Genomic DNA, 23,032 nt, shown 5'->3' on the forward strand with positions numbered 1-23,032 from the left:
TTAAAATATTTGTGCAACAAATATTTATAAACATAAATATGTTTATGCTAAAAGTTACTGTGGTGTTTTCTTCTTTAAAATCAATCGAGTGATGAGTCAGAAACTGAATTTCTTTTTTAATAGCTGCGGCTACAGAAGAACAGAGAGGTTAAATGGGCTTCCTTATACAGAAGTAAATGGTTAATTCAGATAACAAATGTATAGTATTGTAACTTTCTTAGGACATGAGATGAAAGGGAGACACAGAAATCTTCAGGTTAAACTGTAGACAGTTGGTGTATCTTTGAATATTAAGAAGCTTCCTGTCTTATATGGATACTTTCCAAGATGGTCCTTAGAATACTGACCTCTATTTTGAAGGCAATCAAGATCTGAAGTTAATTTTAATATTCTGTCTACTTGGCACATTTTGGATTTTGTCTGATGTAGCAGAAAATTTCCTAAGTAGAATAATTTTTTAAACATGATTACATTGGATTAGAGCAGTGAACACATTGCTCTTCTCAATAATGCTTCCAGCTTTTGAATTCATTAAAATAATAAAAAGCTTTTCTTTATCTGCCTCATTTTTTTAAATGCAATTCTGTCACAGAGCAAACTTAATCCTTTTGTTGGTGAAGGTAGTTAAAATTTCTCTTTTGCAAGGGAAAAAAAAGTTCACTTCTTCTAGTTAATCTGATACCTTTATCTTCAGGGTCTTTCGAAACATCTTAGTAAAAGCAAAATCAAAACAAAAATTGAGTCTAGTCACTGTGGTGCAAAGGACATGGTATTGCATGGCAAGGTGGTGGAGCATAGAAATCTTCAGGTTAAATTGTAGTTCAGTTCAGTTCAGTCCAGTCGCTCAGTCGTGTCCGACTCTTTGCGACCCGATGAACTACAGCACGCCAGGCCTCCCTGTCCATCACCAACTCCTGGAGTCCACCCAAACCCATGTCCATTGAGTCGGTGATGCCATCCAACCATCTCATCTTCTGTCCCCTTCTCCTCCTGCCCTCAATCTTTCCCAGCATCAGGGTCTTTTCCAATGAGTCAGCTCTTCGCATCAGGTGGCCAAAGTATTGGAGTTTCAGCTTCAACATCAGTCCTTCCAGTGAACACCCAGGACTGATCTCCTTTAGGATGGACTGGTTCGATCTCCTTGCAGTCCAAGGGACTCTCTCAAGAGTCTTCTCCAACACCACAGATCAAAAGCATCAATTCTTTGGCACTCAGCTTTCTTTATAGTCCAGCTCTCACATCCATACATGACCACTGGAAAAACTATAGCCTTGACTAGACAGACCTTTGTTGACAAAGTAATGTCTCTGCTTTTTAATATGCTATCTACGTTGGCCATAACTTTCCTTCTAAGGAGTAAGCGTCTTTTAATTTCATGGCTGCAATCACCATCTGCAGTGATTTTGGAGTCCAAAAAAATAAAGTCAGCCACTGTTTCCCCATCTATTTGAGATGAAGTGATGGGACTGAATGCCATGATCTTAGTTTCCTGAATGTTGACAGTAGGTGTGTCTTTGAATATTAGGAAGCTTCCTGTCTTATGTGGGTACTTTTCAAGATGGTCCTTAGAATATTGATCTCTATTTTGAAGGCACCCAAGATCTGAAGTTAATTTTAATATTCTGTCTACTTGGCACATTTTAGATTCCTCGGGACTCTGATCCCAGCCTTGCTCTTCATCGGTGCTGTGTTTTGAAGAAGTCACCTAAACTCTCTTGAGTCCCCATTTTTTCATACAGAAAGGACTTTGATTTAAATCTCTGAGATACTTTTTAGTGCTTTGTTGTTGTTCAGTTGCTCAGTTGTGTCTGACTCTTTGCAACCCCATGAACTACAGCACACCAGGCTTCCCTGTCCCTCACCATCTCCCGGAGTTTGCTCAAACTCATATCCATTGAGTCAGTGATGCCATCCAATCATCTCATCCTGTGTTGTCCCCTTCTCCTCCTGTCTTCAATCTTTCCCAGCATCAGGGTCTTTTCTAATGAATCTAATGAGTTTTAGTGCTTATTGTTTATATAATTTAATCAAAATGCAGCAGGAGGTATTATTTCCCAATTCATCCTTCTTACTTTTCGTATCTCTTCGGACACCACACTGTCCATCAGCTACTACCCCATTGCTCTCATTTGCCTTACAGAAACACTTCTCAAAGGAGGTGTCATTATCCCTTGGTTCTGCTTCTTATCCTCCATTTTTTCTTAAACTTACTTTATCACCCTTTGGCCCCCTCCACTCTGGTCAGACTTTCTGTCAAGGTGTCTACATTGCTAAACCCAATACATTTGTCCCAGGACCTGCCATGGGCTGTAGGGTTTCCTTGCTACTCACCCACCTGAGAGCACTAGATGAAGCCTTCAAGTCCCTTGGGTGCTTAGGTGGTGCAGGTCTCTCCATCGCATCATTCTGATGGCAGACCTGTGACAGATGAGTTATCACTTATTGCACAAGCAAAGGGCAGATCCCAGGAGTATGTTGGAGGCTAGAATGGGAAATTGTGCTTTTAACTTCAGATGTCACTAGGCAACCTGCAATTTGAGATCACCTGTATAGCACGCCTGGCCCTGTGCCGTTGAATAGCAGGCAGTATATACCTATAAGATTTTTCTCCATCTTTTTTCTTTCTCCTCCCATCTTTCCTCCACCCTTTAGTCTTGGCCTCTACATCATAGCATGGAATTATAACCACAGAGCACATTCTGATTTACATTGCTTTCAACATGTAATAAAGGCATATTCTTCATGGGGGCTATTTCCCAGCTTTTCTCTCCTGTCTCACCATAAATGAGGGCTGCTCCCCTGGCTGTCCCTGCAGCTCATGACATGAATCCTCTGAGGCAGAGCCCTTCTCCAGCAATAAATCAGCAGAGCTGCTCCGATTCCTGGAAGGGAGACTTTCCTTGGCCTGGGAAATTAACAGAGCAGGATACCCCGCTTTCCCTGAGGGTTTGCTGAAGCAAAGTTTGTTCACAGTGAAAAATGTGACATGCAGCTCCAGCTTTAACCCAATCAGTGAACATATGGGTTCAGATGGAAGCAAAATGGGATATTGTAAATATACCACGTGCTTCTGCCACCAACTCAAGAAGTGAGGAAGAATCTAATTATTCTTGAACAGATTGTCCTCTGCCAAGGACTATCATCCTTGTGTGCAGACGTACAAGAAAATGGCCCAAGTCTAACTCAAAAATCACACAGAGCCATCCATGGGTTCTCTGTCAGTGTACCCCAGTGTGTAGATGGACAGCACCATCACCCTTCACTAGATTAGCCACAGTCTGGAGCTTGAAATTTTAAGCTGTTTCCTCCTCTTTCCTCCAGCCTTCTTTCTGAGGCATCATCTCTCAGAATGCACTGTTGGCTTGTTAATTACAGGTCTATGTCTCTGGAGCAGAGACTCCATTATTTAGATTCCTCAGCCAGTTTACCTCCTTTTTGTCATCCTGTTTCCTACTCCAGTTCTCTTTACCTTGCTTCCCTTTCAAGTCCCTTTTTTAAAAAAAAATTAATTAACTAATTTATTTCTTTGGCTTCCATGGGTCTTAATTGCTGCACGCGGGATCTTTCCTCTCTGTGCACGAACTCGCTAGCTGTGGCTCGCAGGCTCAGTAGTTGTGGTCCTTGGGTTTAGTTGCCCCACGGCGTGTGGGATCTGAGTTCCCTGTGCTGCTGTGCTGTGCTTAGTTGTGTCCGACTCTTTGCGACCCTGTGGACTACAGCCCACCAGGTTCCTCTGTCCATGAGGATTCTCCAGGCAAGAGAATCCTGGAGGGGGTTGCCATTTCCTCCTCCAGGGGATCTTCCCAGCCCAGGGATCAAACCCATGTCCTCTGCATTGCAAGGTGGATTCTCAACCACTGCACCACCGGGGAAGTCCCAGGCCGTTTTATTCTGTCCTCCTCAAAACTCACCTTCAGGGAAGGTCTCCTAGCAGTCTTTCGTGCCTCACCATGCCTCAGGTCTGTGTGCTGTTATATTTAAAGTCTTTCCTTAGCTGTGGAAGAAGAAACTTTTTCCGCTTGTTTGAAAAGGTCAGCAGGAGACTGTTTCTCAAACCCTCAACATTACCCTGCATGTACTTGTCCTCCTGAGTTCAGTCCACAAGCATTTCCCTCCTTTTGGTGCGTTTGCACTCCTGTGGCTTGGATCCTTGATACTCAGATATTCTGCGCTGCTAGACATGTCTGGAAATTGGGTTTTAAGAAAAGGGTTAAGCGTGAGGTCATGTAAATTTTTTCATTACCTTTATTCTTGCCTTCTGAAACGTCCTATGTTTATTCACTTAACTATGCATCCCCCTGTGGTGCTCCCTGCTGCTGCTGCTGCTGCTAAGTCTCTTCAGTCGTGTCCGACTCTGTGCGACCCCCACAGATGGCAGCCCACCAGGCTCCCCTGTCCCTGGGATTCTCCAGGCAAGAACACTGGAGTGGGTTGCCATTTCCTTCTCATGTGGTGCTCCCTGAGACCTGTGTATTTTTTCCTGTGAGATCACAGAGCATACTATTTTGTGGTGTTCAGTATCTTTTAAAAAATATTTATCGTTATTATTTTATGTATTTTGCTGTGTTGGGTCTTAGTTGTGGCATGCGAGATCTTCAATCTTGTGGGATGCAAACTCTTAATTGTGGCATGTGGGATCTAAATCCCTGACCAGGGGTCAAACTTGGGCCCCTTGCATTGAGAGCACACAGTCTTAGCTCCTGGGCCACCAGGGAAGTCCCAGTGTCCAGTCTCTTACGTGTTTCTTCCAAATATGTAAGCTCCCTGAGGCCAAGTCTGTCTTCCATATGGTTTATTATAATAAGTCAAACAGACCTGGAATAAATTCCCACATCTACTCCTTGATGGTGGCAAGACTCTTCGGGCTTTCTAAGCCTCTGTAGCAGAGGTATGATCTTGAATTGTCACTAAATAGATAGTAATGCCTGACACATAGGAAGTACCAAGTGCCAGGCATTGTGCCAAGGAATCTACAGGAATTGTTTCATTAAACCCTCATGGTATCTGTGAGGTGAGTACTGTTTTAGTACCTGCTGTTTGGGGATGATAAAGTTAAGGCCTTAAGAAGTTTGTTATTCACTCAAGATTACACAGCTAGGAAGGTGGGCAAGCTAGGAGCTAACACAGGATCATCTGACTCCAGATCCTGTGCTCCTTGGTTTGCAGGCTCCTTAAAGAGTAATATAGCAGCTGTTCAACAACCATACTTTGATAATCAAGATAAATGAGGGTGAAGCTGAGATGCCTATAGTGGCTTTAATTCTCTAAATATTTGCACAAAATTATTTAATGTGATCCTAAACAACTCAGTATTATTAGCCAAAATTAATATATTATCGTTGTTAGAATAAAAGTTGCTCTTTTTTGAGCAGCTACTCAGTGCTCAATACTTAACTAATTTAAGTTAGTTAACATACTTTACATAATTAACTAATTTTTATAACAGCCTTATGAGTTAGGTGTTACTAGCATGCCTTCATTTTACAAATAAAAATCTGAAGCTCAGAGAAGTCAACAAAATCTGTCAAGATCATATTGTAGCTACAATGGCAGTGCACAGATTGAAGGTTAGATCTGATTCCCAAGTCCATGTTCTTTCCACTACACACACCTAATTAATTAGAGCTGTTACTGGAGAGCTCAGCCTATTGGACTGCATGTGGGGCTTTCTCAGGAAAACTACTGTAATCCTATACAGGGAAAAACCCTGTGGCCTCAGATAACTCCAGTTTGATATAGCCCAGTTTCTGCAGAGTTGTAGATGGATGAAAATGTTGTGAACTGAGAATGGAATCACATTTTAAACAATTATTTTATTGACATGTGTGTGCTAAGTCACTTCAGTTGTGTCCAACTCGTTGCGACCCCATGGACTGCAGCCCACTAGGCTCCTCTGTCCATGGGATTCTCCAGGCAAGAATACTGGAGTGGGTTGCCATTTCCTTCTCCTCTTTTATTGGTATTTTTGTTTAAAAAAAAATCTACTTCCAAGGAATCTGACATTTTGTAAAAGGAATGAACATAAACCTAAAAATGATTTTATCATTTTTCAGTTCCACAGGCTTTGTTTCTTAAAAGTGTATATGTATACAATTTTCAGAAGTCGCATGTACACCATACACTTTACTAACACAAAGAATAATGGCTGTGTTCTAGAGATTGTCTCCAAGCTCTTTTCAGGAAGATTAAGTGTATATTTTATCTTGTGCTCCGCCTCTCTGTTGTGTCTGACTGTACAACCTCATGGACTATAGCCCGCCAGGATCCTCTGTCCATGGGAGTTCCCAGGCAAAAATACTGGAGTGGGTTGCCATTTCTTTCTGCAAGGGATCTTCCTGACCCAGGGACTGAACTTGCGTCTCCTACATTGACAGGCAGATTCTTTGGCACTGCCCCACAGCCTTATCTCAAGACCGTGAATATGATATTTGGGTGTAATTACCTTTCCCATCATGTTCTTAAGATGCAACTACTCCCCCCCTTTAATTCGATTGGGCAGGTTAATAAGACTCAGTCTCCTGAAATGCTTCCGTGGCACTCATAAACAGAGCCACACTTCTGTGTCATTGTATATCTTTAAATAATTGTGTGAGGTGGCGGCCAAGTTGACTTTTGGGCAGTTTTGTGCTACCCAGGGCACCTGTTTCATGCTTTCAGAACCAGCCATGTGTGTCCCCTTCAGGGGAAGTTCTGTGCCCCCAGTCTCCAGTGACATGGGAACATAATGACTATGTCCAAATATTTTATATCTTTCTGTGAGATTTCTAAAGGTCTTATTTATGAAGGTTGTTAGTTATGCAGAATCTGCCTTTACAGATAGTTCTATGAATGGTTCCAATTAGATAGATTGCCAGTCAGTGTCAGCTAATTAAATTATGATATGCTCCTGTCATTAATAACAATTCTGAGTGGAGAAAAGAAAGAAAAAGATAAAAGCAGATCCTTGAAATTTGTTGATAGAGAGGGTATATTACTCTGTCCATTCTTATATAATTAGAGGAGTAAAACAGCAGCTTCCCATTATGTATTTGAAATAAGGAAATCTGTTATTATTTTATTCTAGAGTATAATTAATTCACCTGTAGTATTTTAGATGCTATGGTGAAATGGAGTTTCATTAAAAACTATAGTTTAATAATAAGGGGTCAATCAAACTGACACTGTTGCAAACAGAACAATGAGCTTCAAATAGCAAAAACACATTGCTTCTTCAGTGTTAATCAGAGAAGAAATTGCATTGAGAGAGGGCTGGGTTAGAGTTTTGAGGCTGGTCCCGTCTCAGAATCTTGAGCTTCTGAGGGGAAATATTGCACAGGATTGCATCCAAGAGTGCTGGGGACACGGCGGTAACAGCCTCTCAAATCCTCAGTAATACTCTGGTGGGTACATCCATCACCGCTTGTCAGCTCTGCAAGGATGCTGTCGATCTGGGCGAGGAGAGGCTCGCTGGGCTGCAGAAAGTAGTTTATAAGTACAGTCAGAGAATGAAAAAGAAATCTCCAGCTTTTCTTCCAGCGAAAGTTATAAATCTCTACAGGAGCTTCTAGAAGCAGTTTATTAACCATGCTGCTGCTCTGTGAGGATGAAAATATCTGACTGCCCACTACGAAAGCTTTGTAAAAGTCACCTTTTCTGCATTAAATCAAATTTCACTATCTTCGTCTAACGCCTTTTTGTGGGGTTATTTAGTTGGGTGTTCCTCCAGGTGAGTAGAGAGATGATATAGACTTACCAGATGGAGGATCCAGGGCCACTTTGAGATGTGTTGTGGCCAGGGAGAAGTTTCTTATGGGATCCCAAAATATAAATAAGCAAAATCTGGAGAATTTAGACTTTTACTAATTTTTTAAAGTATAGTTTAGTTGATTTACTATATAAGTTTCAGGTGTACAATATAGTGACAATTTTAAACATTATAGTTCATTTATAGTTATAATAAACCACTGGCTATATTCTTTGTGCTGTGAAATATATCCTTGTAGTTTCTTCATTTTATATATAGCTAGACTTGTACTAATTTGACTTTATGAAATCCACATAGGCTTGCGATTTGATTGTTTTGTTGTGAATGGACAAAGGAGGTTACTGGAAAAGAAGAAATAAGATGCAAAGTACTCCAAATTCCTTTTCTTGAATATATGGAATTGGCGATTTAAAAATCTGAGTGTGTTTTAAAGTCCCTATAACATGCACTTGAACATAATCATTAAAGGTGTGTAAAAAATACTCCAATTAAGAATGTTTTAGGTAAGTGTGAGGTGAACTAAGTTCTAATTCTCTTTTTCTGTGTGATCTGGAGCAAATCCCCTAGGTACTGAAATACTCTTTTTAGCCTCCTGCTTTCATTAAGGTATGTTTCTAAAATATTTCTGTGCCCTTGGGAAAGATCTTTTGTAAACATAAGGTTAAAAGGTTAATTTTAGGTCTTTGGTTTATGAAAAATTAAATTTTCTGGGAAGTTTAATCAGATATTAATATAACACCCCATCAGTCCTGTGGAACCTGCTGTGAGTTTCAACGTTACTCTTTATTGATTAGAACATGTTCTTTTTGCTGCTCATGAATTATTGATGGAAGATCCCCTCAGGGTGCTGAGGCATTGTGAAGGGAGAAAATAAAACCTCTTCCTCTGTATGGCTCAGACAGAGCTTGGTGGCTGCCGTGCCTGAGGAGGCACCTCCCTTGGCTTCCTGTTATCTCAATCCCGCTACAGCCCTCCCAAAATCAGGAGTTGCTGGAAAGAGACATAAAGGGTTAGACCATGCCCAGTGAACTTAATGGACCTGGCCACTTTAGAAAACATGTTTCACTTATATTCGTTTACAGAGAGCAGTTCAAAGAATTGTAGGAAGTATTTAGAAAATAGATTCTTCTAATAGTTAACATGTTAGTCGCTCAGTCGTGTCTGACTTTTTGCAACCCTGTGGACTGTAGCCCACCAGGCCCCTCTGTCCATGGAATTATCCCAGCAAGAATACTGGAGTGGGTAGCCATTCCCTTCTCCAGGGGATCTTTCTAATAGTTGATTGGAAAAAGTGAATTGATCAAAACACATTCTTTATATTCGTTTGGCTTTGGTTTTATTTTTTTGATCCCAGAAGCTGAAGATCATCGAAACAGTTGTTTTAATATTAACACCTTTATAATTGGTGTGTATATGTGTGAAGGGGGTGTGGGTCCTGAGAATGCAGCACTTGGAGGCAGAGTGAGAAAGGGGCAGATGAGAACTGTACGACATTTGTCCTATTTGTAAATTCAGTCTCTGGGGCCATATTCATAGAATAGGAAAAATAAGTCAAGCTCTATTTTGTGTTTGTTCAGCCTGATTTCATTAACTAGAAGAATATTTTTTAAAAATAAAGGTATTTTGCATTTTTAAAAGAATACAGAGGGAAAAAAGTATGTGTATGTATTGGCATATAAAGGCAAATGTGCTTAGTCACTCAGTTGTGTTTGACTCTTTGTGACCTCGTGGACTGTAGCCCACCAGGCTCCTCTGTCCATAGGGATTCTCCAGGCAAGAATACTGGAGTGGGTTACCATGCCCTCCTCCAGGGGATCTTCCCAACCCAGGGGTCAAACCCAGGTCTCCCACATTGCAGGCAGATCCTTTACTGTCTGAGCCACCAGGGAAGCCCAGGAGTACTGGAATGGGTAGCATATCCCTTCTCCAGGGGAACTTCTCAAACTGGGAATCAAACCAGGGTCTCCTGCATTGCAGGTGGATTCTTTACCAGCTGAGCTACCAAGGAAGGTTTCTTCTAAGATTCACAGTAATAATCTATGAGAGATATTTGGAGATTTACTTACTTTTAAAATGTGCTACTAAACAACAATCTCAAACCCAATGGTAGAATTATAAGTATAAAATTTAGTGGAGGGTCATTCTTAGTTGACCTTAAATGGGAAAAAAAAAGAAATTCAACTGAACTTATAACCCTCTAATTCCATCTGGGGACTTGCAGAGAAATATCTATGCATTCTTGGGTGAATTTCTGTTTCATTCTGTGACTTGGAGGAAAAATCAATGATGATCTAAGGCTGTGGTTGCTGCAGTGGGTGATTAGATGTTCACCATCTTCTTTAACTAGCTTTTGATCTGGCCACTATATTTAGGTTGTTATGATATCCAAAGGGCAGAAAAAAACTCTTAAGCTTTTGTAATTGGGAAACCAAGTGATACTTTAAGAACGTAATGAACCTTGAAAGTTGTTACTTACCAAGTGAAAATAAAAATGCCACATCAGGTAGTCAGAAAATTTCCTTCTTTGATACTTCCTCAGTTGTGGCACTATTTCTTTAGTAAATAATCTTTTATGTTCTACTGAGACTCTTCAATGCAAATCACCATATGTGCACCTTGGGGAGATATAAAAAATAGAAATTCATATTAAGATTGCAGCATGTTAATTCTGTAGGCTGGCAGGAGGGAGAACTGGGAGTGACTGCTAATAGGTACAGTGATAAAATTTTCTGGAATTAGATAGTGGTAAGACTGCATAACTGCAAATATACTAAAATCACTGAATTATATCCTTCAAAAGCATGTATATTTTGGTATGTGACTTATATCTCAATTTTTAAGAAGATCATTAACACTGAAATTCTAGTTATCATGTGCCTATCATGTTGGTTTTGAGTAGTCAAAATAGTGGCTTAACTTGTAGTTACCTGTTATGTCTTCTATTTCTTGTATTTTACCTACTGCTTCCAAATTAATTTTACTCAATCATTTATTTTATAGTGATAAAAGCTTTCAGTGAATTCTCTTTGATTTTGGCAAGTCTGCATACAGTTGGGCAGACTGTACATTATACAATTCTTAAGGAGCGCCTTTCTTATCTTGCCTTTTAGGAAAGATTCAAACTCATTGCTTCGCATTCAGGACTATCTGTACCGTAGCTCCAGCATACCATTCATCAGCCTCATTCACTTACAGGTTCACTCATTCATGTACTCATTTATTTGATTTGTTCATTGGTTGCTTTGGTGGTTCATTCATTCTTTCACTCGCTCATTCCTTCAGTAAACTGTATTCCTTATCTTAAAATTGCCTGCTGGTTGGTATGTTCTCTCTGCCTGAACTGCCCATGCTCTGCTTCATCCCAGCTCTCTCCCCCTCTTTTTTTTCACTGCTAGGCATTCTCAAGTCCCTGTTTACATCCCGCCACTTCTCTTCCACTTTTCTTTACCATGGTACAGTCAGTATTTCTTTTGTAGACAGTAGGAGATTCATTCTTCTTGACTGTCTCTAGACTCCTCCATGATGTCTCTCAAATACCTGCCTTTCTTCCAACTTTCAGATGTAAGCAAGAGGGACCTATGCTTTTAGAATTGATAATAGATATCAAACTGAAGAATGATAGCTGGGTAGGTTAGTTTTTTGCTGTTGCGTGATGGTAACTACAAATCAAGGAGATCTATGTTTTTATCAGTTAATCTAATAAGCTTTCACCTCTTTAGAGTGTTCTGTGTATGGTTAATTCCAACCTGTTGGAACTATGTTGAGATGGTAGTTTGGGAACATATGCAACTCCTATCTGAGAGGATTTAAGAATATGAATGATAAAGAAACCGGTACCAGTGACTGATCTAACAGTCCCGAATAAATACTCTTGTTATCAGTGGGCACTGCCAGATTTAAGAATCCTCTGCTTTTCTCAGCCAGTTTCCTTTCCTGTTTGCAGAAGTGAACAAAGGATGGTTTTTGAACACCTTTTCCCCTTTTAAATGAGATAAAAGAAAAGTGAAGGTGAAAGTCACTCAGTAGTGTCCAACTCTTTATGACCCTGTGGACTGTAGCCCATCAGGCTCCTCTGTCCATGGAATTCTCCAGGCCAGAATACTGGAGTGGGTAGCTGTTCCTTTCTCCAGGGGATCTTTCTGACCCAGGGATCGAACCCAGGTCTTCCGCATTGCAGACAGATTCTTTACCAGCTGAGCTACCAGGGAAGCCTTAAATGAGATGGCTCCTAGCAATTCTTTCTACTTGTATGATCTTATATGCTTCTCTTTTATTCAGAATTTTATTTTGGGTTGAATGTGAAAAGACTTCCAACTGTGTATTTTTATTCTATTTTTACCTATATTTTTGGTGAAATTTCCACATTCAGGTGGTGCTAGTGATAAAGAACCTGCCTGCCAGTGTAGGAAACAGAAGAGATCGGGATCAATTCCTGGGTTAGGAAGATCTCCTGGAGGAGGGCGTGGCAACTTGCTCCAGTATTCTTACCTGGAGAATCCCATGGACAGAGGAGCCTGGTGGGCTACAGCTCATTGGGTCGCCAAGAGTTGGACATGACTGAGGTGACTTAGCGTGTAGTCACGTAGTCTGCATTTATTTATTTAAGAAACTTTAGGGTAACTGATGTTGGAATCACTTATTGTTTCCATATTTTAATCAAATATTTGTTACTTGGCCAATTACTTGTATGTTTATTGCCACTGACTTGTTATGAAATGACTCAAGGAACGCTACTAGAAGTGATAATTCAATGGAAGAGATTGATAAGTGTCCCTAATATGACTTATTTTATTTATGACCCTCCATTATTTTAGAGCATTCTGAAACTTTCCAAATTTGGATAGCTTTCAACAGTTCAAATTATAGTATTTAATCAGATCATGCAGCATTATAATTAATCAAAAGCTATTTGAATTGGCTGTGTTAACCGGCCTCTATGTCTAACACTCAGTATAGAAGGATGAATGAGACAAAGGTCCCTCCTCTTGTCAGTACATAGAGGAGTAGTGTAGACAGACCTATTTAATTAATTAATTAAACTGTTTATTTTTTGCAATTTTTTAATGTTGTTTGTTTATTTTTGGTTGTGCTGAGTCTTTGTTGTTGCATGTGGCCTTTCTCTAGTTGTGGTGAGTAGAGGCTATTCCTTGTTGTGCACGGGCTTCACATTGTGGTGGCTTTTCTTGTTGTGGAGCACAGGCTCTAGGGAATGCAGGCTCAGTAGTTATGGTGCATGGGCTTAGTTCCCCTGTGGCACGTGGGATCTCCCCGGACCAGGGACTGAACCCACACCCCTGCATTGGCAGGCAGATTCCTAGCCAAGGCCCCACCAGGGACGTCCTAGACCTATCTTAAAAGGTTTGAATTGAAAAACTTTGAGGTATATTACCAAATTGTAGCTCTTCAACATATCACTGTAAGAGAAAGATTTACTTTTTTAATTTTAATGAGCATATTTGCATTTTAAATATTAGTAATGTTTTGCACTCAAATACTAATGTAGTTGTAAGTCAGAGAAGCTCTTCTTCCTTTCTAGTTCTTACTGCCTACTTTAGCACGATTCCAGGGCCCAATGCTAGTTCCTCCAGCACTAGGTACCTAATTTTCTTTGAGGTTTGACTATGAACATTTTCTAGGGGACATAATTTTTAGGTTGGCTTGATGTACAAGCAAGCATCTGAAAAATTTGGTAAATCCAAACTAATTGCATATAGGTATAGAAGTAAACGGACAGCTACGTGGTTACTTAAGTCCTCCAAAAGTCATGTTTTGTTTTCTGCTCAGAGATGCTATTTATAAATATAATGGTCATTTGGGAATAAACCAATGATTCACAGATTCTTTTGAGAAACTGTTTAAAACTAAGCACACATAACAAAATTTGCATATACTTTCAAGGGTTTCATGGATCCTGAAACACAAAAGTGGACCTGCTAGGAGCAAATAAGAAGTATATGTTAATTTATCTTCTGAAACTTATATTACAAATGTATAATTTAAAATTTGCCTACATTTATAAATTATCTAGATCATCTATAAATTATATAAATGATCTAGCTGAGCTGAAATACATGCATGTTTATTAAACGCTTTTATGAAAAGCCCCAATTTAAAATATGTCTTAATGGAATTTAGGTTGAAGTATACTTTTGGAGTACTATTTCTAAAAGAAAATATTTCCAAGTAAAGGCGATTCCTCTTGAAATGTCAGTCATATGCCACTTCTAGAAGGAAAGGTGAGAAAATAAAAACATTTTTCTTAATGTAATACAGCAAGTGACAAAGTGAGCTGACATGCTTATGAAGCTAGGTAGGAGATGTGGTTTGTACAGGAAGATTAAAATGTCATTTTATCTGAAGTTTCACTAGTCATTTCCCCAGGGCTATCTTTGCCTGTGTATGGAAATGGTTCTTCTGGTACAAATATCATGCATTTTTAAATAGTTTGATCAAAACAATAATGTATTCCTTTTGAAGTACTTTTAGCCTATTGATGGCAATGGTTTAATTATGGAGTTTAAAATTAAAACTTAGAATATAATTTTAATTATAATAATAAGAGCCACCACAATGTCAATTGCTAACTTAGCCCTGACTGTTATTAAAATAATGAAATGTTTTCAGGTATTGTTTTGATAGCAGTTGAGTTTATTGTGCTCTTACTCTGCTACTTTTTAAAAAATATGCTCATGAAAGAGAGAAAAATTTAATTTCTTTAAAAGGATGTTTCCTCATGGTGCTCCCAGTATAGTATACTCCTCCCTCCGTTAGTTGCTGCCAATAATGATGACATGAGTCAAGAATCAGGTTTTAGGGCAGATCGGCAATTGTAACAGATGGGCCTCTTCACCCTTCTTTTTGTAGAAATTCCCAACTAAGGAAAGTAAAAATTGAAAACTACTGAAGGGACAATGAGATATTATCATTATACAGCAAGTTTAATAACATTAAGGCCTTTTGAACGTTTTTTTTTTTTTTAAGTTTTCTAGCTTCTCCATTCAGTAAAATATGAAGATTTACTATGGAAAACACTTTCATCCTTGCCTGACATTATGGGAACTGGACCAACTGACATTTTCAGTAACTGCAGAGCCTGGGAGCTTTTTCCCTCAGTCAGATTATACGAGCTGATTTAAATGATGTGTTGTGGGAAAGTTACCTTCTCTGCATTAAATAAAATGTTTAATTTTTCAAACTGTTGAGATTTGAGAGTTCTTTATGTATTCTAGATTCTAGTTCTTTATCAGATACACGATTTGGAGGTAGTTTCTCCTAGTATATAACTCATCTTTTAATTTTGTTGAAGTCTAGTTTATCAATAGTGTTTAATATTTTGGGGATAGTTCTTTTGGTGTTGTCTAGGAGTGGTTTGCCTAGTCCTGAATCCAAAAGATTTTATCTTTTTTTCTGGATTCACTATTCTGTTTCATTGCTTGTGTGTCTATGCCTTTAACAATACCACACAGTCTCAATCACCATAAGCTGTATAGTATCTTGAAATACATGTAGACTGATACCTTTCCCTTTTTCCTTTCCCATTATAGTTTTAGCTATTCTAGTTCCTTTGGCTTTTCAAATTAAAAAAAATTTTTTTTTTAACTGTGGCATATGGGATCCTAGTTCTTCAACCAAATTGAACCCACGCCCCCCTGCAGTGTAAGCGTGGAGTCTTAACCACTGGACCACCAGGGAAGTTCCCCAAATATATTTTAGAATAATCTTTTATATAGCTAAAAAATTTGTTGCTAGGATTCTGATGCTAATTACATTAGATCTATGTATCAATCTGGGGAGAATTTACATTTTTTACTATATGAAGTTTTCTAATCCGTGAACATGATATGTCTCTCCATTTACTTAGATTTTCTATAATTTCCTTTATCAACTCATAGTTTTCTTCATATAGATCCTGTCTATGTTTTGTTAGATTTACAACTGAGTATTTATTTCTGAGCAATTATAAATGGTATTGGTTTTAAAATTTTGTGCATCTATGTGTTCTTGTGTGCATGCAGGTGCACAAAAACACACACACTCTTACTTGATCTTGGTAAGTTTACCTTGCATCCTGAAAAACCTGTGGTGATGATATGTGTAAGTGCAGGTGTTCAAAAGCTTGTCTTTGATTCACAGCTTCATCTTTCCCCCTTCTTATGGATGGATGGGTGACTGCATGGTTCTTTCATTCTTTCACTCAGTTAGCATTCACTTCAAGGCAACCACCATGTACATGGTTCTTTGTTAGATAGCTCGGATGATCTGGAGTTAAACCAAAGAGAATCTTTGATCTTGTGCAGTAGCAAGCTAGAGGGCAATGCAGGCAGCCACTGATAATACTAAACATGATACACTAGGCATCATTCCAGTGGTAAAACTCTGTGTGTGGTGGGAATGCAAAGGAAGAAACAAGTAACTGTAACTATGAGGATCAGGAATATCTTCATGAAAAAAGTAGAGGAGTGAGGCTGATCAGTGGAGGGAAGGGTTCTGTGTGTACCCAGTCCTTAAAGCCCTGGAGCTGTTGAGCTTTGTTGTCATATAGGGAACTGAAAGGCTTCCCTGGAGGCTCAATGGTTTAAAAAAAAAGGAAAAAAAAGTCCACCTGGGAATGCAGGAGACACAGGACGTGAGGGTTCGATCCCTGGGTTGGGAAGATCTCCTGGAGAAGGAAATGGCAACCCACTTCAGTATACTTGCCTGGGAGATCCTATGGATGGAGGAGCCTGGTGGGCTACAGTCCATAGGGTCACAAAGCGCTGGACACGATTTAGCGACTCAACAACAGGGGACTGGATAGATGAAACGAGCTTTGATTATGGCGTTCTTGAATGCTCTGGTATGAAGTTTGGACTTTGTTCTGTAGTAAATAGGGAGCTATGTAAAGTTTCTAAGCAAGAGAATAACATGATTATGATGATTTAGTAAGATAATTCTGGTAATAATGTCAAAGATAGATTAGAAAGTAAAGGACTAGAGGAAAGTTAAACCCTCGTGATGGTTTAGGCAGGAGAAATGGAAATGCAAAATTGATCTCTTTCAAAATGGTCGGAACCATCTGAAATGCAGTGAGTGCATGTAACTGCTGCTTTTGATCCAAGCAGCATTTTCTCCTTGTGATTAGGAGGAGATTAAAATCCTCTGTTATCTAAAGAGAGTAAAAATTGGATTTTTGAAAACAGAAATGCATTGTTTTCACTTAAGATTTCTAGCTTCTTTATAAATAATAAATATAGTTTGTAATTTTCTTTGAGTGATGCAGTTTTGAATTTTAAAAGGGCAATCACTCTATAAGAATCAATATATTTTAGCATACATTGGTATCCTTAGGGGGGGCAGTCACTCTGCATCACCTGTTTTGTAATTTAAAATTTTCAGTTTTGCAGATTCAGTGGGTATAGTACTTGTAATAGGAGCTCAATTTGAGCAAATTCTACTGCTGTTTATAACACCAAAGATATGGAGGTCTAGAAACTAACTATATAAAAGAGTGAAGGAGCCTAAGTCTTTTTGGAGATAATTTTGTCTACATATTGTTGTTATTGTTGTTCAGTCGCTCAGTCATGTCTGATTCTTTGTGACCCCATGGACTGCAGCATGCCACGCTTCCCTGTCCTTCACTATCTCCCGGAGCTTGCTCAAGCTCATGTCCATTGAGTTGGTGATGCCATCCAACCATCTCATCCTCTATCATCCCCTTCTCCTCCTGCCTTCAAATTTTACCAGTATCAGGGTCTTTTCCAGCGAGTTGGCTCTTCACCTCAGGTGGCCAAAGTTTTGGAACTTCAGTTTCAGCATCTGTCCTTCTAGTGAATATTTAGGATTTACTTCCTTTAGGATTGACTTCCTTTAGGATTGACTGTTTTGATCTCCTTGCTGGTCAAGAGTCTTCTCTAGCACCGTAGTTCAAAAGTCTCAATTCTTGAGCACTCAACCTCCTTCATGGCCCAGTTCTCACATCCATACATGACTCCTGGAAAAACCATAGTTTAGACTAGGGATTAAGCCTTAATTCTAAACGATGGCCACTCAAAGTGATGTGAGGAATTGTGTGAGTCACCCTGCAGGTCATTGTCTGTGGTCACCTGCTTCTGGAGGACCTGTCTTCTTGGGGATACTCTTTCCTTTCTTGGTATTTTTAACTTGTCTTCAGATTGTAGCATCACTTAATGTTCTTAGTTTTCTAGACTCTGTGCCTTTGACTAGGAGGAGACGTAGCTACAATTGTATCTTGATTCATCAGAACTTGAAATTTTAGAAATACTTGAGATAATTCAGTGAAGGGCATACCAAAGAAGAATTTATTGTGATGCGGTTATGAACATTTATATGTTAAGAGTTTAGTACTGTCTTTGCCTTATCAGATAACAGTACTGTAGAATTATCTTAAAATAATTCAGTCTTAAAAAAGAGAGAAAGAAATGTATTCAGAACTTCCTCAGCCTGATGGAGCATTACTCCTCTCCTGTGAACAGATGAGTCCTCTCCTGGCAACCCCTTCTTATAACCTCTCGTGAGTCCCTTGACACACGTGCCTTCTCTTATGTGTACCGAGCGCTTTATTCAGGGTTGATTAAACAGTAGCATCATATATGCAGACTGTCATTGTTCCCTCTGGTCTAGTTTGAATAGAGAACATGCAGCAGAAGATGCTGTTAGTTGAAAGAAAATAGCTCGGAATGTCAAAAGGTTAGTCCCTCAAAGATACTTTGAGAAATGAGAAAATGTAAAATGTCACTTTAGGAAGCTGAGATCAGCCATGCTCTTCTCTATTCTTAAGTTTTATTTTTACTGCATTTGATAAATTTCCTTTTGTCTCACGGAGTGTTTAGGGGCAAGGCACTCTTTGTTTTAGAGGTGTTAAGTCAACAATTACCTATCAAAGCTTGTAAGACCCCCAACTGAGGTATTTATGAACACAGGTGCATTAATACATTGCTTTTTATTATGCATATTTTGCTGAGGGTATTGTTCGGTCGCTAAGACTCTCTTCGACCTCATGAACTGCAGCACGCCAGGCCTCCCTGTCCTTCACCATCTCCCAGAGTTTGCTTAAACTCATGTCCCCTGAGTCAGTGATGCCATCCAACCTTCTCATTTTCTGTTGCCCCCTACCTTCAGTCTTTTCCAGCATCAGGGTCTTTTCCAATGAGTCGGCTCTTCGCATCAAGTGGCCAAAGTATTGGAGCTTCTGCTTCAGCATCAGCCCTTCCAATGAATATTCAGGGTTGATGTTCTTTAGGATTGACTGGTTTGATCTCCTTGCTGTCCAAGCCATCTGAGCCAGCAGGGAAGCCCCTTGCTGAGGGTGCCAGTGAGTAAAACTGGGATTATCACTGGGGCTGAGTGACCCAGAGACCTCTTCATCTCCTGAGGGGAGAGTGATGGTGTCTGAGCTCTGCCAAGGTCCAGTGCATCGATCATTGGACGGACTTTCCTCTCTCACTGCCTGGACTTGACACGAATGCCAGCCCTCCCGCTCACTGGCTGTCAATGTTAAACAGCTTTCTTAGCTTCTCAAGATTCCAGTTTTCTCACCTGTGATAGGGAGGTTACTAATATTTACCTTGCAGGCTCTATTAGTAAGGATTAAATAAATCCTCTCTGTAAAGCACTTTACGATGTTTCTGGTACATAGAAAGTATTCAGTTAATGATAGGTGTTCTGTTCATTCTTTCCACAAATAGGTACAGACCACCTACTATTTCAGCCCCCCTTTTTAGATGCTGGAATCTAAAGCAAACAAAACAGGCAGTGGTTCCTCCCCTTGTGGAGCTTATATTTTAGTAACAGGAGGCAATGATAATCATAATAAATAAGTCAATTATGTAGCATGCTAGAAATTGAGCAGAACTATGGGACAAAATTGAGCATCACTATAGGGACTGGAAATGTAGATTGCAGAGTAAGTTGTGATTTTAAACATGGAGTCACTTTAGGCCTTGTCGAGAAGATGATATTTTTTTTTTAATTGGAATATAATTGCTTTATAATGTTGTGTTACTTTCTGCTGTACAAGAAAGTGAATCAGTTAAACGTATACATATATCCCCTTCTCCTTGAGCCTCCCGTCCACCCCCCACCATCCCACCCCTCTAGTTTGTCACAGAGCACCAAGCTGAGCAACCTGGGTTATAAGGTTCCCACTGACCACCCATTTTACACACGGTAGGATATCTATGTCAGTACTGCTGTCTCAATTAGTCCCACCCTCTCCTTATCCCACTGTGTCCACAAGTCCATTCTCTACACCTGCATTTCTATTCCTCCCCTGCAAGTCGGTCCATCAGTACCGTTTTTCTAGATTTCATACATATGCGTTAATACATGATATTTGTTTTTCTCTTTCTGACTTCAGTCTGTATTACAAACTCAAGGTCCATCTACATAACTACAAATGACCCAATTCTGTTCCTTTTTATGGCTGAGTAATGTTCCCTTGTATATATGAACTACATTGAGAAGATGATATTTAAAGAGAAACTTGAAGGTCTTTGTTAATATTATTAACTCTACCAAATAGGGTTTTACTTTGTATATACATTTCTCCCATTATTATGTGTAGTACAAATTGTTAATAATAACAAATTGATACTTAATACTAACAACCTTCATCATAGAAGTGATGAGCTATGTATATAGCCACTTTAGCTTCCTCTTTTCCTTTCCCTTGCATGTCTCCCCTCTCAATGTCTCTGCCCCACTGCAGTGAGTGTACAGATTAGACTAGTTTAGAAATTAGTTCTTTAAAAGCAATATAAAACAGAAAATAGAGAGTTCTGCAGATTCAAATTTCCCACCTGTCTTTTGTCGGATACTTTCCAATAGAGTATCATGACATGGAAACACCAGTATTTCTGAAACTACTAGGGCTCATCTCAGTTGCAGTTATTGACAAAAAAGCTTGTACCTTTTCTGTGAATGAGAGGCAGTTAGCTGTTTATGCAGACTGGTTAGATGGTATAGCTGAAAGAACAGGAAACCTGCCCTTTCCAGTCTCCTCTTCTAGTCATGATCAGGTGATGTTTTCTTCTTCATTGCTGGCATCAACTTTTGATACTGTTGCCCTTTGTCTTTCTCTATAGGAAAATTAGAATCTATTCTACAGTTTTTGCTGATGCAGCTAAAGCGGTCGGTACCAGCCATATCTGATTCCTTGCCCTCTCTTCATAGCATCTTTTGGAATATACCCCCTTTATTTTCAAAATGAAATTTATAAATAATATAACCACCTATACATTGGATTTTGAAATTAAAATAATGCTGCAGCTATAAAAAAGAAAGATAACTTTAAAATATTTATTTATTTAGCTGCCCCAAGTCTTAGTTGTGGCACACAGGATCTTTAGCTGTGGCGTGTGGGATCTAGTTCCCTGACCAGGGCTCAGAAACAGGCCGCTTCAGTGGAAGTATGGAATCTTAACCACTGGACTGCCAGGGAAGTCCTGAAAGATAACTTTAAATGCATTTTACTATGTAAATACTTGTTCGTTACTCTGCTAAGAGATATAATGAGATAGTCAGATATTTGAACCTATTTCTCATGCGTAAGTTTGGATTAAAGAAAAGTCAAATGTGCTCGCTTCGGCAGCACATATACTAAAATTGGAACAATACAGAGAAGATTAGCATGGCCCCTGCGCAAGGATGACACGCAAATTCGTGAAGCGTTCCATAGTTTTTTAAAATAAAGTGCCATTCTTTGAAAAAAAAAGAAAAAGAAAAGTCAAACAACATTCAACTGAGCATTTTTCAAAAGTTCTTTATACATGAAATTTTGAAATGATGACTAAATAAGTATACACAGACATACATGGAGTAACCATAAATGTAACAGCTGCAAATGCGGATGGATGCAGGTATGTTATATTAAACACCATGATTTGATGACATGATTTTCCAAAATGGTGAACAATTCTGATATAAGTTCAAATGAAACAAAGTATAATCCTTCCTCAGTTTACATTCAAGGAAACTGCAGTCTTTGAAAATTTAGTAGTGATTAAAATGTGTAGGAAACTTTGTGTCTATCAGTAAATTGGAATTAGTTTCTAAATTTAGATAATCATAAATAGGAATTTTCCATCTACAGAAAAGTCCAGTGAGAAATTGGCAAGACTTGCAGGATACAAGATAAGTCTTTGTTATTGAAGACTGTCCTGTCTAGCATGCCCGGCTCCAGTTTCCCATTGTGATCGTTGAAAACATCCAAAAATGGCCCCAGGGCAGTGCCACTCCCGCTGAGAGCTACTGGTCTACAGCTGTCCCTCACCACTTGTGCCCACGTGGGGTCCTGTCGAAGCTTCAGTGGTCTTTGCTTCCTGGCTTGGCTTGGCACCATGCTGCACCACATGTGGGTGCCCCTTCCTGCTCTGGTACTGTTCTTGAAGCACTTTCCAGACGTCTGGCTGATAACTTTGAGGGATGCTGAAATCTGCTCAGGTGGTTTCTAATTCTCCTGATTCCTCAGCCCCTTTTCTTGAGATACATTTTATACATTCTTCAAAGTTTATTATGTATAAAAGGAAGTGAATCCTTAGGTAGTTTTCACTCCTTTTCAGCACCTTTCTGATTACAGAACTGGTTATTGTTGTTCTTGCTGGTGATTTATTGACTGACTGGCTTTCTTTCTTTCTGTTGTCATCTAAATTTCATGGCCACGTCCTGGCATCTGTCTGTTGCTCAGTATCCCCGCCACCACTTCTGATCGTGATCATCATCACTGTTGCAGTTCTCTTTTACTCTCACTCCTCCTAACTTTATCAAAGTGTCTTTTATGATATGTCATCACTCCATTGGAGTATTTCTTTCCTTCCAGTTCATCAGTACCGTGGTCCTCTGCTGTGCTTTTAAAATTGCTGTAAACTCAGGGATCACTTCTTTAATACTGTTTTTTTTTTTTAATTCATTTTGTTTTTTGTTTACTCCTTTTTTTGTTCTGTCTATACCAGAATGAGAAATACCTGAAAGACTTGATCTAGAAAGCCCTAGTTTCTTTGTCACAGAAACCTCTAGTATGTAATGTAATGTATTAATTACATTAATGTAATGTATGTCATGTTTACCACATGGGCACAGTAAGATTTTGTCTTTCGTTTGGTATGACAGACAATAGTCAGTACATGTTCTTGAGATGATTGAAATGATCAAAGTTATATTCTAATGACTTAAATTGTATTCATTCTGCCAGGGGGGTTTTGTGGGGTTCTGTTTTTTTTGAGAAAAATTGGATATGGATTCTATTTCAATATGTGGAGTACTAAGAAACTTATTCAAGGTTTTAAATATGCC

At 39.2% G+C, this 23,032-nt stretch overlaps 1 protein-coding gene and 1 non-coding gene across 2 annotated transcripts in view; both read left to right on the forward strand.

The window, feature by feature from the left end:
• SMYD3 (SET and MYND domain containing 3) overlaps positions 1-23,032 on the forward strand; it is a 709,727-nt gene that overhangs the window by 345,774 nt on the left and 340,921 nt on the right. The gene's annotated exons all lie outside the window — the stretch shown is intronic.
• On the forward strand, positions 21,317-21,423 carry LOC122708441. Its single transcript, XR_006345213.1, has one exon. It is a non-coding gene; the product is annotated as a U6 spliceosomal RNA (small nuclear RNA).

This window comes from Cervus elaphus, chromosome 14 (genome assembly GCF_910594005.1).
Source record: "Cervus elaphus chromosome 14, mCerEla1.1, whole genome shotgun sequence".
NCBI classification, from domain to species: Eukaryota; Metazoa; Chordata; class Mammalia; order Artiodactyla; family Cervidae; genus Cervus; species Cervus elaphus.